General features: G+C 43.4%; 1 pseudogene; it reads right to left on the bottom strand.

Moving 5' to 3' along the window:
* Positions 1–11,056: 11,056 nt before the first annotated feature.
* On the bottom strand, positions 11,057–11,537 carry LOC147428383 (uncharacterized; annotated as a pseudogene).
* Between the last annotated feature and the right edge of the window lie 2,142 nt (positions 11,538–13,679).

Raw genomic sequence — 13,679 nt, 5'->3', positions numbered from 1 at the left:
GGTTTTACCAAACCAAATGCTATTAGTACAGAAAATCCCAAATGTATAATTTTGTCAATGTTCCAAAGGTGAAACAACTTTAAAAGAAAAACCAATCAAACCATCAGCACTACAAGAGGTTGTGTGCTCTTGTGACGCTGTTAGCGACGGAAATACATTGGGTTTTTATAACCCCCGACGTCGCTAAAACCGTCGCTACGAGCGTTGCTAGGAGAGCGTCGCTATACGCGTCGCTATATAGCGACGCATATAGCGACGTCTATAGCGACGTTTACACAGAAGACTATAGCGACGCTCATAGCGACGCTACAGACCCATAAATAGCGACGCTTATAGCGACGCCCGAGAGAATTTTTTTTTGGTGGCAAGGCATTGAATGCCCTGCCACCCATCAACCATATTGTACTTGATTCACTTTTTAAAAAAAGTGCAAAGGTAGATAATAGACCCAAAATAGTCACCCACAAGACGCATTGTTTGCAAAATTGACAATTGTACACATCATAGGCAAAATGAATTGATTGGCAAATGTAATAATGACAATTGTACAACATCATAGGCATAAAGAATTGATTGGCAAAAGGAACTGCGGTGACAAATGTAATAATATACATGGTTCAAAAAGACGTATAAAATCCGTCTCATGATACATAAGCTACGAGAAACCCTAAACTAATGCTATCTAGCTACGGCTAAACTGACGTCGTCTAGTCAGACGTCTCATCACGTCCAAGCGGCGTATCTGTCGGATTCTGCAAAAAAAGACAATAAGACAGCTTTCAGTAAGTATAAACATATAACGACATTTATAAAACAATACAAAAAATAAAAAAGAGTAAACCCTAATACTAACCATACCGCCGCGAGAACTGAGAATGTCCATCAGGGCGTTTAAGCCCTTCCTGCCTGCGTACTCGCGCTCGTACGGTGTGGGATCACGTCCTGTCATCGACCACTGTCAAAACATACAAAGATTTCATTATGTTAGAACTAAAAAACTCATAAACCCTAAACTATCGAACATGCATAAAGAGCAATGTGAAAACACTTACAAAATCGGCCTCAAATGATACCCATCCACCGCTCCCCAAGTGGTGCGAGCTCCCTGCCTCTACTCGCGCTCTGGCTGCATCCTTTTGTTGCTTCCACTTGTCGGGATTCTCGCGCGCTGCTTTCTTCGCATTCTTCCAATCTTCTTTGGCCAGCCAATCTGGCCTGTTCCACCCATTCTTAATTGCTTTTTGCACTTCGGAACGCTTGTGTTTGCAGTATTCGCACATTCGAATCTTCATCAGGTCTTCATTGAAGCGCTGATCCCGTGTTGGAACGGGAAACTCATCATGAAGTATGCTGATGACTCTGTTTTTTAAATCACTTGGTACTTCACTCCATTTGTTTAGTATGTAGTGTCTAAACAGCTGAGAGCAAAGACCACGCATACGCGAGATCACCTTCTTGCCGTCATCATCCATGATGATGCCGCCGCTGATGTCGACGGAGTAAGGCAAGCCCTCTGGCCGGTGACGCGTGAACCTGGGTGTCCCGGCAGGGGTCTCTAGCGGCGTGTCGATGGGGGTACGGACGTCAGGTGTCTCCACCGGCGTCTGGGCCCCGAAGCGAGGAGTGTCGAGTGGGGTGGCTCCTGGCGGAGTAGGTAGAGGTGTGTAGCTTCTAGGAACAGTCAGCCGTGCAAAACCTGGCGTAGATGGCGATGCTGTGGCTGGTGTGGGGGCGGGCAAAGAAGGGGAGGGTAAAGAGCCTCGTCGAACACGAGGCGGTGTGGAGGCATCGATGGCGGAATCCCCACAACAACCGCCACCGCCACCACTAGAGCGCCGGTGTCTAGACGAGTGTGAAGCTCGTCTCGTCGACGCCGAAGCTTCGGAGCGCGCCGAATTCTCCGAAAGAGAGGGAGATGCGGATGGAGTAGGAACGCGCGATGATGCGCCAGAGTGATGACGCTCCACGTACCACTGTCTCTGCTGCGGTGACAAAGAAGAAAGAAACTCCTCATCATCCATACCTGCATTAAACACACGAATATTTAAACTTAATATTGAATGAATAGAGTAGACAATGACGCAAAGACCATTAAATACAATGACGTAATGACGCATATAAATACAATGACGCAATGAATCGAGTGATAGAAGAGGCAAGTCGAAAACTCAGAATTTTCAATCAAAAGATGTGAGCGCGAGTAGAAAAGAGCGTTATACACCATGGAAGGTACTTAGAGAGCTAGAGCTTTTACAACACGGAGCAAAATTGTTCAAATACAATATTTGTGGCTTTAAGAGATCTCTCTCTCATCCTTGCATAACTCAGCATAACTTCCTATATCTATATAGAGCTCTCCGTTTAAACACATATCCTCTATTTCATTTTGTAGCTCCTCTGCATGCACCCCATATAGAGTAGTAGCATCTTGATGCTCGTCTGGCACCACCGCAGCGGCTTCTGATTGAGCATCTTCTCTGATCTCCTCCATTGATGTCGTTGTGATTGGCACATGGTAGCCTTCATACGTCCTTGCACTACGAGGGGCTACCTCTATGACGTACCACTAGTTTGATGTAGACTTTGTAGGATAAAATATTACCTGCCAGAGCCGCATAACTTACATGAGAGCTTTCAAGCACATAACTTGTAAAAGGGGGATGTTAACTATTTACATACTTACTTGTTCACAATGCTCGAGTAGTACGAAAGTGTCTCTTAGGTCAGTCCATTTCTTAGTAGAATCCACCTCAAGAAAACCAGACTCTCCTCTACGCACAGTAGCGTTGCGACCCTCCATGATTATCTTGAACCATTGCACGTCGAACAAGTCGACAAAAAATCCTCTGTAATCGATCCTCAAAATCTCTTGCAGCGTGCCGAAGTAAGTGAGTTCCGCCACCACAGGATCTGCATCAGAGGAACGTCGTCGACTAGACTGTTCAAATTTTGCCATGATTCCACAATCTTGAGTAAAACGCTTTTTGTCGATTCGTTCCACCCTAAAATGTCGACCTTTACACCATGCTGCTGTGTATGACTTATACTACAACGAACAAAGATTATGAGTGGCCGTTCAAACGTTTATAAATAAAGTCACACAAGCTCCGCAGCATTTAGTTTGGCGAATGGTATGGAGTCTACGTTGATCTCCTTTTGTGAGATCCATTGCACCAGCTTTGCAAGTTTGTAGATTGTGTTACGGATGTCGAGAGACAAACATCCCTCAATGGCAACCGGTAAAATAAAGTGTAAAGTATGTGCAGCAATGATATTAAAGTCCACATTTTATGCAATGATATTAAAGTCCACTATGAACGTACCTGACACATTTTATGCCAATCGTGTGACTTCAAACCGGTAAGCTTTCCTTCTTTAGTAAAACACGTTCGGAGCGAGTGCATTACGCCAGTGGGGGTCCGCAAAGATCGAATGGTCTCTTTTACTTTGCGTTCTTGGGCTCCTGTGAAAATCCATGGTGCTTTAGGGAGTTTTATCGATCCATCAGACGCTGTTTGCGGCCAATATTGCTCCATACGATCCACATTTCTAAGGTCAACTCTGGCTCCCAAAGTATCTTTCTTGCCGGTCAAATGGTCCCATAGTAGATTACCCACATTCTTGAATATGTGCATTGGATCGAGCAAGTGATTGATCATGAGTCGGGGCCAGTATGGTAACTCGTACCATAGAGATAGTCTCTTCATCCCTGGAGGCAATCCGTCATCGCACATCTCCTTCTGCTCTAACCATGCTTGTGCAGACATCCTTGGTGGCTCTCTTCCCAAAAAGCCGTCGCGTAACACATGATTCTCTGGAAGATACGCTTGATGACCTTCGTAGATTTGCTTCTTCAGTGAGGGTGTCCTACGTGCATTCAGTCTAGGTCCACATGTGACACATGCTCTGTATCCGCTTGTTTGAAGCCCTGCATGTATACACATGATAATAGATCAACTATGGGAAAAAACAAGATTTACAGTGTCTGAGTGAGGAGTGTCAATAGATCACCTGAGCATTTTGTTAGCCCGGGATAGTCATGCATGGTCCACATTAGAATGCCTCTGATCAAAGCATTCCGTCGTCCTGTGTGTCGGCTCATATCCACCACCTCTATGCCAATCCACAATTGTTGTAGCTCTTCCAATAGTGGGCGAAGATACACATCCATATTCCCCACTTTATATCGCCCTGGCACAATCAAGCTTAGCCATAGGTGCCTCTTCTTCGTAGTCAACCACGGGAGAATGTTGTAGTTGACGATGACAATGGGCCATACAGTGTAAGATGTTGATCTTTGACCAAATGGATTTACGCCATCCATAGCCAGGCCTAAGCGCAAATTTCGAGCTTCCCTGGAAAAATCCGACCATGTTCCATCTATATGTTTCCACGCTACGCAATCTGCAGGAATTCGTAGCACACCATCCGAAGATTTATTCTCCTCATGCCATGATGCTAGGGCGGCCATGGACTTACATTCGAAGAAATGCTTGATGCGAGGAAGCAGAGGGAAATGTCGCAAAACCTTTTGTGGAATTTTTGTCCCGTGGAGATCTACTCGATATCTTTCGGAATCACATTTCGGACACTTCTCCATGTCTATGTATTCCCCTCTGAAAAGAATGCAGTCATTAGGACAAGCGTGGATAGAATTGTAATCCATCCCCAAGTTTCGCAAAATCTTTCTTGCTTCATCTCGGGAATCTGGCATCACATTGTCAGCTGGTAGTATGTGCTCTTTCAGCAATCTACACAACATAAAAATATGATACAGTCGTGTAAAAATCTATCAGATCATTATACATTTAGAGTTTTATCAAAGTAAACTAATTGTAATAGATCACCTGAAAAGCGCTGTGACGCTAGTGTCACTCCATCCAAACTTTGCCTGCATGTTGAGAAGAACCAGGAGTGCTTTTAATCTAGACATACGTGCTCCATTATACAATGGCGTATCGGCTTCACTTTTCATATCATCATAGATAAGCCTTTCTGAATCCATGATCGTCTCGATCATTTCATCAATCTCGGGCTCAAACATTGCCTCGTTGGGAATGTGCTCTGCATGATCATCCCCCGAGCTGTCAGAGGCTACATCTTGTGGCCTCACATATGCTGCTTGACCAAAGCGCCTGCGAACACGTCTATTGGGTTGCAAGATTGCTGCTTGTTGGCCAGCGTCAGAGTCCGACGAGTTATAATTGGCAACAACTCGATCTATAATAGATGGATCGAACTCGCCAAATTCGCGAACGTGCTGCAAAGAAACACGTCTTGTCCGTCGCACAGCATGCTTGCATTGATTACAAGGACATAAGACCCTCGTTGAGAGATAGGTGTTTCGGTTGGACGGTCCCACATCCTCGTCGCTACTCATAATGAGGATAAAAAACTTATAACCTGGACAACAAATTTAATATTCTATTGGCATTCTTCGTCTTATCTCTCTCTCTCTCTCTCTCTCTCTCTCTCTCTCTCTCTCTCTCTCTCTCTCTCTCTCTCTCTCTCTCTCTCTCTCTCTCTCTCTTTACCTCACATTCTCTAGTCATGTCCAATCCCCGCACACCTCGGTCTAGAGGTGCACGGAGATCAGAACCACCGGGTTATAATCTCGTCTTTATTGGTCAATACCTATATTTGTGGGTACAAGAAATCTACACACCCACGTCTACATGATACTGCATGTAGTGGACTAAACCCCTTTGCCTCTTCTCTAGCTGTAGCACTTCACTTCATCTTAACATCTTTTCACAGTAGATCTTTCCACTGTTCGTCTAACTCTAAACCCTAAACCGTAAGTAATTCTTGCGTGGACTAGCTCGATCTAACGTAAATAAACGTAAATCTAACTAAAAATAAAGGTAAATCTAATTTAACGTAAGTCTAATGACTAGAGGTTGTCTAGATGGTCATTGTGTCGGGGATGTAGTGACTCTTGCCACCCTGAAGATCCACCTTCTTCCCTATCTTCTGAAGACATTTCACCAGTACTTTTGGATCGACGGAGCCCACCATGAGTGAAGGCAGCAATACCCTATATTCCATTGAGGGCTTTCTTCACCCGCTTCATGCAGGCATCGCAGTCTATGGAGACCTAAATCTAATCTAATATAACGTAAATCTAAATCTAGCTTAAATAAACGTAAATCTAGTTAAAAATAAACCTAAATTTAATTTAATGTAAGTCTAAAGTCTACATATAACCTAATCTTTAACGTCTTTTAAGATAGTTTCCTACGACGTTATAACTCTCTTCTTCTTGTGTGTGTGCGTGTGTGTGGATGTGTGTGCCAATAAAAAGAGATAAATGGTATAACCTTTCTATCACCCATGCCAAGTATGATAGATTGATTATGCCATTTCCCTCTTGAATAATAGGTCTTGAGTTCAACTCCTCGTCGGCTAGATCTTTAGGTCTTTTAATTTTAATTAGTTTCCTACGACGTTAAATTAGTTTCTCTCTCTTTCTCTCTCAATGTGTGTGCGTTTTTTTGGATCGTATGCACGTTTTCTCTCTCTTTTCCTCTCTCAATGTGTGCGTTTTTTGTTTATGCATGTTCTCTCTCTCTTTTCCTCTCTCAATGCGTGCGTTTTTTGTTTATGCATGCTCTCTCTCTCTTTTTCTCTCTCAATTTGTGTGTGCATTCTTTGTTTATGTATGTGTGTGTGCGTTTTTGTTTTTGTTTGTACTCTCTCTCTCTCTCTCTCTCTCTCAAAAACACTATGTGTGTGTGTATGTGTGTGTGTGAGAGAGAGAGAGAGGGAGAGAGAAAGAGGGGAAGGGAACATGAGAATGAGGAGAGGGAAGGAGCATACCTGGCTCTCCTTCCTCTCCTCGTGTGTGTGTGTGTGTGTGTGTGGAGAAGAAAAAGAGAGAGAGAGAGAGAGAGAGAGAGAGAGTGAGGGAGAGCGTTATCTGCTCCTTGCTTGAGGGCGCCGAAAAACTCAGATCTGAGATCTGAGTTTTTGGGCGCGCTCGGTTATTTTTTTACCCCAGCCGGCGTCGCTATGAGCGTCGCAAATTTACAAAGAAATTTGCGACGCTCATAGCGACGCCGGGAATTTTTTTTTTGAGCGTCGCTAATATGAAGAGCCTCTTGTAGTGCAGGCTTTTACTTTACAACCCATCATTAGTATCAAAACCCATAACAATATCCATATGTATGTGAGATTTGATGCCATTTTTAAAAAAAAAGACTAAGTATGTAAGCAGTTAGTATCAAACAAGAAGAAAATAAGCCCTTCATCATGTGTGAAAGTATGAATTCCAAAAGGACCTCTTTCTTAATAATCTATAATCACCCAATCAGAGCAGGGTTTATTTAAACTTTTGAGAGCAAAGAACCTGTGAGCAGACACCACACCAAGATTATCATCAAAATACCCACGGAGACCAAGCCTAAGTGAAGGGAAGAACCCCTCACCTTTATGTAGTGTAAGAGGCAAGGAGGATTTTCAAAATGTGTACTCGGTTGTGGAGGTGCTACAGCAGCCTGGTGTCGATCACAAGCAATGATTGCAAGAGGTAGTGCAGCTAAGACAGAATCCATGGGTAAGAGGCAAAGAATCCGCACCAAACCACTCCTCGTAACGCAAGGCCATGACTCAGTATGAGTGCTGCGACAATGTAAAAAACCTAGTAGAAACAGTCTAGTCTGAAACTGCCCGATTAAGAGGCCAAAAGATGGGCACTTAGTAAGAGAGATGTTAGGGGTTGTATGCACAAGCTAGCCCGAAAACCACTATAGTGGTTAATTTCAACCCAAGTAAACCAAGCGAGGTTTTATTCACACCCACCATGCTAATTTTCTCAATGGTATTTAATCAGCCATGGAAATGGCATAGTAGGCTAGTAGTAAGTACCATTTATTTTTCTTGGAAATTTCTAGACTATGGTCAGCTACTAGGACAAAGTGTGTGTGTGTGTGTGTGTGTGTGTGTGTGTGTGTGTGTGTGTGTGAGAGAGAGAGAGAGAGAGAGAGAGAGAGAGAGAGAGAGAGAGAGAGAGAGAAGAGGGTGAATCCGTACTCCTAGGGGCTTGTAATACAAAGCCTATATGAGTATTGAATAAATTCATGATATGTAATCTACCTACCTCCATCTGCTACCATACTTGGGGTGTAACATGGTGTACATCGATGAGGTGATGTGATCAGCTCAAGGAGGACTGCAAAGGGTATACTAAAGGCAAATGTTCCATTGAGATAAATATCAAACTACATCAGTGATTGATATCATCTCATCAAACAAAGAGAGAGAGAGAGAGAGAGAGAGAGAGAGAGAGAGAGAGAGAGAATGAAATGGGATTTTTCTAGAAAAGGCTTTGAGATCAGAAAAATTACATCAACATCTTGAATATAGTCAAAAAATTGAGTATAGAAAATGCAAAATACGTAAACAAGAAATGCTAGAACATGAGAAAATTTTAAGCGAGTCAATAGAGAAAGCTGACATTCTATCTCTAAAAGTGTGATCTTTTTAATGTGGCTTGCCCTTGTGTAAGTACCATCACATGAAGTTTGTCATGGGTTGTTGCCTAGTGGAATCAATGTCCTTCTTTATAAAGAGTCTCATGGATATATAGTTGTGCAAGTAGTGTCACATGAACTCTCTTGTGCATTAGGAAGAGGATGGCATCTGGGAGGGCCTCTTCATTTTGGTGTTTCAGGAAGTCAAACTTTTAGTATTGCAGAATTTATCACAGGACATCTTTTGTGAATCGAGACAGGCAAAATGGCTAGTTTATTTGAATTCAAATTTTCCCTCCAAAATGAAATTCAAAATCTAGCGGATATCATGTAGCATATCTATGAAAAGAGCTCGACACATAGATTGAAGATCTATGATCTCTGCTCAAATCAAAAATCATATGTGGGAGTAATAGAAGGCAAAAAATCATAAAACTATCCATCTCCTTTTTGGGGGGGATGTACATCCTTTGACCACTCTTACACATCTCTTACACACCCACCATTCTTGCATACATGGCATACACCTATTCATCAAATTTTAATCACCTCCATAAGCTCATGACAAATAAAGAGGCCCTTCTAGACTCCATCCTCTTCCTAATGGGCCATTGATTCATGTGTCAATCTCATCCAAGGAGTAATGAAAGGTCAATAAATTTTCCATTGTAAAGCCATCTAGCTAAAACCAAGGTGATATATCTGTATGAGCATCTACATTCTCTCATGTGGCGAGATATGAAGGTGAATTGATGGCCAATCATCAGCAACCCTTTTATGTAACATATTGATCTACTAAGTGCATCAAGACCAATTGATGATGTAGCTTCCAATTCTTCTTTGGCAACCTCATATGGCAGTGTAGCCTTACATCAGATCATTCTAGATATCATAGTGAATAATGGCCTCTCCATATCCCTCCACCATGCATCCGACCAAAGAAACTTTATGGTCTAGACTAGGTCCCCAAGTCTATACACCATAAAATCTTGAGGGATCTACTTATAATTATGGGGAGATTTCACATGCATGCAACCATCTAAACAAAACCCTTATCTACAGACCCTATAGCATTGATCCAAACCCCTATTGTCAAATGCTAAATAGGTCATATATACTCTTTCAATGGTGAGAACATTGAATGAATTGAATGCTCCCCCCAGTGTCCTCTGTTGTTGTGGTGCATCCTACATCTCTCTCCAAGAGCCATCGACTACTGAAAATCTAATAGAGTAAATTGCAAAAGTGTAAGAGGGTTTTCCATTGTTGAAAACTAATTCCACAATTAAACTCAAATCCCATGATGACTAATCCCATGGAACCAAGATTGGAGCCAATTTCAAGGTTGCCTCCCTCCTAGCTATGTAAGCATCTACTTCATTCAATGACCTCAAGCCAATGTTTGTGCTCTCTCTCTCATCACCATGAAGATCATTGTCATCAAAGTCCTATGTGACTAACACGGAACACACTTGATCACTGCATAGAGGATCGTGAGACAGAGACCCTCTTCCTTTTCTTTGAGAGACTCTCCTACTTGTAGGACCACACCCAAGCTTTCAAAAAAATAAACAACTCCTTAAACTACTGCACAATTACTATTAACGATTGTATTTTACACATTTATCATGTAATCAATATAATCATTGTAATTAATACGTTCATTCAATGTTGAAAACCAAGCATGAGGTAAAGTCTAGCTATGAGCAAGCAATGGTAGCAAAATAATAACATATCTTCATTCTTATGAGAAGATACCAAAGATGAAGCTGCATTATTATAGTATCAATGACATTTTCTAGTGGATTTCCTCCTTCCCTTCCCTTCAATAGGTTGTTTTGATTTTTCAACTGGCTCAAGGCTAAAGCTTTTTTCCAAACACTAGGTTGCCTTAAAGAGCAAAGTAATATAAACCGTACCCACTTTAGTTAACATACAAATATTCCACCATGCCTTATTGGATCAAATGTGAAGACCTTTTATTCTAAACACCCTCGACAGAGCATAGCTCTCTCTCTCTCTCTCTCTCTCTCTCTCTCTCTCTCTCTCTCTCTCTCGTGGCGCTCACCTCTGTTCCTATGTTGTAGCACCACAAAGCAGACATGGACAAGAGGTTTCCGCAAGCAGCCTTGCTGCATTACTGATTGGAGGAGTTTTTGCCAACCGCATGTGGAGGAGGGTCGCAAGCCGGGGTAGAAGAAGATGCTACCTAGTGCAGGGATTGCATGGCAGTGAGGGTAGGGTTAGAGAGCAACATAGGATAGGCTTGGTGAAGGAGTAATCTTCATACTATGGACATTTTAAAGAGCTAATTATAGGAAGTATAGTATTGAGGGGTGACGAAGAGGCCCACACCCAAGCGGACTCTCTCTCTCTCTCTCTCTCTCTCTCTCTCTCTCTCTCTCTCTCTCTGTCTCTCTCCCGCAAGACATGTCTCATACATCTGCCTTACATTGCTATTCAAATCATCCGGGAAATGGAAAACCCGTAAGAATGAAAACTTTGATCTCTGCATTGTGAAATTTCTAATCAAGTTACAAAGGGATATTGAGAAACCATATACAAGTTCAGAAAGACACCTAAGTTTAGCTATACCTTGATGATGAGCGAGGCCTACGGCCACCCTCAAATTCCTTACAGAGAGGTTGGGGGGGAGGGGATCTGGCTTGTTATGATCAGGATTCCTAAGCGAGAGCACCTCTCAACCAGAGCTTTTGCGAGTCACAACACGCACTATAACCTCTTGTCCAGGATGGAATAGCTGCGGCAGTTTCTCCAAGCCACCCAAAAAGCGCAAGTCTTGGGCCGGCGAAAATGCCTCGCGTCCACTGGGCAAGGTGACCCAATATCCCTCACGCATCGCTTTTCAAATGGTCGCTTGGAATGTGTTTGGTTCTTCTGGTTTGAGCATCTTCTAAGGATCCATGTCCACTTCAATGTCATCATAGTATCTAATACTGTTGGTAGCAATAGCTATTCCCGCCCTCGAGTCACATGAAATTTTGAGATCACTGAGGGTGACATTATTGTATGACGCATCCGAGCGGATCCACATTGGGATTTCATCTACACATGAGTAGCAATAGCAATAGCCATTCTCTTGTCACATGAAATGTGGCTTGAGTGACTAGTTACAAATATGATGATGAATGACAAGTCTACTGTCTCTCGCGCAACAATAGATGAAGAATCTCCTCTTGACCACCTTCGCCAATGGCATGCATGTTTTTGCTCACGTTCATCTCTTCCCTCCCCTCGTCCCTTGAACCAAAGGACCCGCTCGCAGAAACTCTCCTCTCTCTCTCTCTCTCTCTCTCTCTCTCTCTCCCTCCACTGAGGGTGGCAAGGCCTGCACTTCCGCAAAGTCCTCTCCAGAACCTGCTCGCAAGAAAACTGAAATGCACAGGCAAATAAAGCACCTAGCCTAGCCTGACAACCTCTTGCTGCTGGCAAAGTGCGCACAAGAGCTGGCAGTAGGCATGCTGCACAGACAATGTGCGTGGATGCCTCCCTCTCCGCTTCCAAGCTGCTGGTGGCGCTAAGCGTGGTGAATCAGAAGGGCTGCTCGCTGTCGGGCAAGTCGTGGGCGCCTGAGCTGCATGCGCAGGGCCAAAACCTCAAGCTCGAATATGCCTCCCACCCTCTCAATGTCTCTTGTAGGCGGCCTCGTCCCCCCCCCCCCCCCTCTCTCTCTCTCTCTCTCTCTCCACTGAGGGTGGCACGACCTACATCGCTCACCTGAGAGTGGCACAGCCTATGTTTGCCTCTCTGCATGACACACCTCCTTCTCCGTCTCGGCTGAGTGTTGAGGGAGGCTCAGGGAACGTAAGGATTGAAAGCGCCTACCTCTGCCCGTCTCATCACTAAAGCTCATCATTACCCGCTACCCGGCCCTGGTTTCCTGCTGCAACTGGTTGCAGCAGCAGCCGGGTAGGTTCCTGCGGGTAAGGTCCTTTTATAAAAAAAAACATCTGCTCGCCTTCAGCCGAGAGAGAGAGAGAGAGAGATGGTTATGTGGTTTAATTCAGCGATAAGCCTCCATTTTGGTGAGAGATGAGCTCGGAGAAAGAGAGCCCCTTGTGTTCACCTCTACCTGCTGCTCCACTGGCCTTCCCGTCCGATTCGTCCTCCATTGCAATCTGACGTTCGCGCTTGTGAGCATTTTGATGTCCACCCAATGCCTACAAACTGCCAAATTCTCGCCCACAAAATTGGCTTACCCAAGAGCTCTATGACATAGAATCTTCGACTGCTAGAAGCCTGTGGCACCGCACGCTCCCTGGCTCCCTGGTATGCAGCTGCAACCATTCCGCGCTGGCGCGGACTGGTTGCAATAGCAAACCAGTGCGGGTAGGGTCATTTACAAAAGAGGAAAATTACCCCCGATATTTTGTCCTAAATTTCCAAAATGCCCTATAGATTTTCCAAAATTCCCAAAATACGCCCAAGTTTGAGTTTTTTTTTTTTTTTTTCCTAGCTTTTTATAAGAAGACTGGTTGTCTATCAATACAAGATGCTACAACTAGAATTTGAGTTGCTTATGTAGGCTTTGGAGACGAATTGCTTCATTATTTTTGAACATAATTGCCCTTTATGTGAGGTATCTGTAACAAATTACATGCTAAGCACTCAAAAACGGATCTCAATTGTCAAAAAAGGAATAAAGATTAGAAAATCTTGAAGAATCCAACCAAAATAGATACAAGAGTATTTTGGGAATTTCTAAAATTTGAGGGGTATTTTGGAAATTTCCACAAATTAGAGGGGTACTTTGGTAATTTTTCCTTGAAAAAAATAGCATTTGTCAAAATGAGTTGGATTCCAAGCTTTTGTGAATGACTTATTTTTTGCTGTTGTTTGTCTCACTCGCACCTACAATTTTTGCGTTTTGCCCATTTACTGCTTCCTGCCCATAGAATCATGCCCACAAAATCCGGCTCTTGATAAATATCAGACTGTCAAGGATGTGGGATCCTTGACAGCCTTCCATGTAGCCGCAAGGACAAGTTGATTAGTAGATTAACCAGTCAGCAATTTGTTCCACCAAAGGTGTTTGGACATAGGCTACAAATGAGCACGAACTCTGTTCAACACAGCTCGGGATCCAAACTAGGGTGGGCTATGAATGAGCATGAACTCTGTTTATCACAAGTCAGGATTCGAACCAACACTCTCAATTCATTCCAACATAGTATACCCCATAGCACA

Source organism: Adiantum capillus-veneris, chromosome 23, assembly GCF_014529385.1.
Source record: "Adiantum capillus-veneris isolate H3 chromosome 23, ASM1452938v2, whole genome shotgun sequence".
Classification (NCBI taxonomy): domain Eukaryota; kingdom Viridiplantae; phylum Streptophyta; class Polypodiopsida; order Polypodiales; family Pteridaceae; genus Adiantum; species Adiantum capillus-veneris.
The sequence above is the reverse complement of the archived record's forward strand: the minus strand, read 5'-3'. Positions and strand labels throughout refer to the sequence as shown.